The 4394-nt window shown below is 39.5% G+C and overlaps 1 long non-coding RNA gene across 1 annotated transcript in view; it reads left to right on the top strand.

Moving 5' to 3' along the window:
• Positions 1–4394, top strand: part of LOC116686542 (uncharacterized) — a 15550-nt gene that overhangs the window by 10916 nt on the left and 240 nt on the right. The gene's annotated exons all lie outside the window — the stretch shown is intronic.

The following is a 4394-nucleotide window of genomic DNA, read 5'->3' as shown; positions in this document are numbered from 1 at the left end:
TGCCTAGTAGCACATCACACACATATTTTTTGGAGTTGTGAAAAACTGAAGCCATTTTTGGAAGATATACATTTAGTTTTAAATAATCTACTTGGATATAAGATTCTTTTCACATGCATAGCCTTATAACTGGGTCATATTTCACCTGTAACAGTACAGAGGGACAGGTACCTGGTCAAGATACTCCTCACAGCGGCGAGGAAAGTGATAACCTGAAACTGGTTTAAGCCTGATTGTCCTAAACGGCAACAATGGTTTGATGTCGTACAAGAAATAGGGGCAATGGAAAGGTTGACTTTTGTGCTTCGTTTGAGAGAAGGTCTGTATACCAAAAGATGGCAGAAGTGGACACTTTACTTAAACAAACCATAAGGACAATGGTTCACAGCTTGGACTTGACTTGAAATATATTTTTATTTCTATTTTTCTTGGCTACCATCACCTTATCCCACAGGAGCTGTTCCTGTTCTCCCCTTTTTTGTTTTTTGTTTTTTCTTATATTACTTACAAATTGAGGTGTCTGAGCATTTGTAACAATGTACTGAATATTCAATAAAAATTATAGTAAAAAAAAAAAAAGTAAATAAAATAATATATGTAATTTATAATATATATATATATATGTATATATATATATAATAAAACACATGTAAATCCAAACTTAAGATATGAAACTTAAAGTCCTTTGAACAGAAACACAATAACAAAAAATAAATTATCAGTATTGCCAACAGGGAGGTTGTAGAGCGCCCTCTAGAGGACACACTATGCAACGCCAACACTCATGACATGGTTGACCAAAATATTAATTTATCAGAATCATTTATAATAAAAAATAAATGATGATGAATGAATAAATGAATATTTAAATAACAAAACAAAAACATTGCAAATGCCATTACGAAGTTTGGGGAATGCCTAATATGGGCCAATAATATCGGCCTGCCATTTTATCGGTCGTCGGGTTCTAGTCCTGGATAATGCGTTGTTCTAGACGTACTCCCAGCCCGCAGGATTCCCAAGCCGTGAGATCACTCAGCTGGTTGAGACCTACCCACTGTTTGATGAACAGAGACTGAGAAATGAACTGCAGGTCATTCGTGCAGATGCCCTGTTTCGCATGCCGCCAGCTGAGCTGCTGGATATGTTCATGATAGATGAGCGGACCACTGCCTTGTCTGAGGTTTGCAAGCTGCTGAGGCTGATGCTCACCATCCCCGTTACAAGCACATCTGCAGAAAGGTCTCTTTCATGCCTGAAAAGGATTAAAACCTACCCCAGAAACAGCTGTGGACAAGAGAGACTGGGCTACTTGGCGAAGATATCAATGGAAGCCACTGTAAGCCAAGACCTGATGTCCCATGGAGAGATGTATAACAGAGTCACTGAGTGTTTTGCCACAGTGAAGGATAGGAGACAGGGGCTGTCTGTCCCATGTCTATATTCAGCGTTGCAGACAGCGACATGTCCCACCGCATAAAATTATATGCTCCTCCAGCTATTGTTTTATAGCTATTTTGCAAAAGGTTACAGTAAACATTGTTTTATATATTGTCTGTGGAGTATAATCACTTGTTGTCTTAATTGGGCTACTTCACTTTACGACCGCATATGGCATTCTCTCTTACGCAGTCCCTAAGCTTGTGTAGCCTACTAGTGGCTAGCAGTACTAGTACTAGTACTGGGCTATTAGTAGTCTGCTGTAATGCTTCAAACAACCAAATTGTTGTTTATGTATAATGTTTAACCTATGTAGATTTGCCGTGCATGCCTCTCTTAGAGCAAACAGAATTATTTTGTTTCTTGTTGATTGCAGTTATATTGTTGATGTCCCCTCATAGGCACATACTTTCATTTTTCCTGATTCGGTTACGTGTCAATTAAACTTTTCATCTCCAGTCCTATCTGTATTTGTGAGAAGTATCCTGAGTTGAAAGATAGCCTACTCTACAGCTTCATTATCAAGTTTATAGGTGTGTGTGTTTGTGTGGGGAAAAAAAAACTTCCAAACTTTTTTTTTTTTTAAAGGGCGTGTACCTGTGAGCACCTACAAAGGAAACATAAATCAGCGCCTATGTAAGGTAATAAAGGTAGTTGCCTTGGGCCATTACTCTTCTCAATATTTACTAATGACTTGCCTTATGTCTTCAGTAACTGATCTTTCACATTGTATCTGCATATCTCAAACTTTAGTTGATTGTTTTAATTTTATAAACGTTTTCAACATTCTGTCATGGCGACTTCATCGAAGAACACAGTTGCTAGCAGACAACTTCTCATTCAGTTGATAGCTGTTAGAAAAATTATTACCAAAAGACGACAAAGATTTACTGGAGTCGTTTAACAAAGATGTTACTTGCAAGGAGCCAGTACACTGCAAATGGGTTACAGAAAATCAACTGAAGAACAACTATTAGTTTTCACTGAACTCCCCCTCCCATCTCTATGCCTCAAACAGCTCCGATATCTCAGAGTTCATTAAAACTCCACCTAGTGTGGGAAACTGGGGAGTGAGAGAGAGACATCTGGCCCAGTTCTTCTGTAAACTATGTGACCTTGGGTGATTTTAGATGGGGAGCTTTGTGACTCGGGTGCTTGTTATATTATAAGTCAGTAACAACCTTTCAAAGATATTCAGCTTTAAATACATTTTTTAACAATAGCGAAACATTTGCATAGCTAGTTAAGCTAGCAGTCACAGAAGCTATTAAGGAGGCTATCCCTAGGTTTGTGGAGGACGTGGTGGCTCAACTCTCAGCTAAAACGCAAGCCATGGTGGCTGAGCAAGAATTTAAGCAGAATTTAGGAGTGACCATGCAGGTTCTAGTCCTAACACTTCAACACTCTGCAGGAGCTAAGGATTTCACAGAATCTCTCAATGAATCAGACCTTATATTTACTTATGTTCTCTCTTTTTTACTCATTAAAGGAACAGAGTAAGGTAAGAGCTAGGGGTGATCCGAGTATCCGGCTGAAACGAGTATCCGGTACGGATAAAGCACTTTTGCCGAGTACAAGTATTATACGAGTAATATGAGTCAATATCCGTGCTCGGATTGAATACAACTCCTCAACTGGGCGCGCAGCGTTCTGTGATAATCACAGCGCCCCCCGCCTACAAACCCTCTCGGATCAATCACACACACAGAACACGGAGAAATGCTCTCTCTCTCTCTCTCTCGCTCGCTCCCGCTCCGTCAGTCAATCGGGTCTGCGGATCTGTTCCGTTAACGTTTAGGGTTTCTTCAGCTTCAGGTTTGTTTTTAACTTCGGTTTGTAGTCCTTACATAGTAACCAGTAGATTTCTGGTGAACGTGGGGTTTGTAGTCCTTACATAGTAACCAGTAGATTTCTGGTGAACGTGGGTTTCAGACATGCTGCTTGGTTTAAATGCAACTCCCGTTGCGTCTCTGCCATCGGAGATTTTTTTTTTTTACTCAGCTGCCCCCCGCCCCCTCTCTCTCTGGGTCTCTTTCTACTCACACACACACACACACACACACACACACATACCGGGTGTGGAAATAAAAAGAAAAAGAACCAAAAAAAAAAAAAATCACACTGATCATAAAATAAAAAGTTAAAAAAGAAAGTATATTGAGTATGAAAACTCTTGTTCATTACATTTTACTTCATAATTGCAACCGCATGTGTTGTATCATTGTTGCAAAACGTTCTGTATATAGTTTGTTTGTTACCATGACACCCATTGATCTGAGCTCGATGCTGTCATGTAAATATTTTTCAAATCAGCAATAAATATAACAATTTCTGACACCCATATCAATTGCATGCTTAATAACTACCGTTTAAGCCCCGCACATTTCAAGAGAACCCGACCCACTTCCTGGTTAAATCTGACCACTTCCGGTTTAGGCCCCTCCCAGTCCGAGTACGGATCCGGATACAGATAATTCATGTGGTAAACAGATACAGATACAGATACAGATTATGCTGTACTCGCTCATCCCTAGTATGCTCCCCCAGGACGTTTTTTTGAAAAAGAAACCATTAAATGGCACTTTCTGGAGAGTTTTGTGCAAAAAAATGGAGAAATCAACTCTTACATGATATGTGCAAAACTGTTGGGTTAAGAGCATTTGCATTGTAGTAGTATCAACAGGTATTAGGGCATTTAGCATTTACATTAGTGTTAATCAGTCATCACTTGATTACACATTGGATTACCTTCTTATGATAAAACGCACACACACACGGTTCTCAGAGTAGGGACCAGAGACCCAAAGTTAAATTAATGTTGGTCTACCAGAGGGATCAACTAGGACCACTGAAATTTCAAAGAATGAGAAACACTGATTTACATAAATTCTAATCCTTTAACCTGTGTACCATGGCTCAGTAATGTTTGGCCCTCATCCTCTGTGCCCCACTTA

Source organism: Etheostoma spectabile, unplaced genomic scaffold (assembly GCF_008692095.1).
Source record: "Etheostoma spectabile isolate EspeVRDwgs_2016 unplaced genomic scaffold, UIUC_Espe_1.0 scaffold393, whole genome shotgun sequence".
NCBI lineage: Eukaryota > Metazoa > Chordata > Actinopteri > Perciformes > Percidae > Etheostoma > Etheostoma spectabile.
Note: the sequence above shows the minus strand (reverse complement) of the source record. Positions and strands in the feature narration are given on the sequence as shown.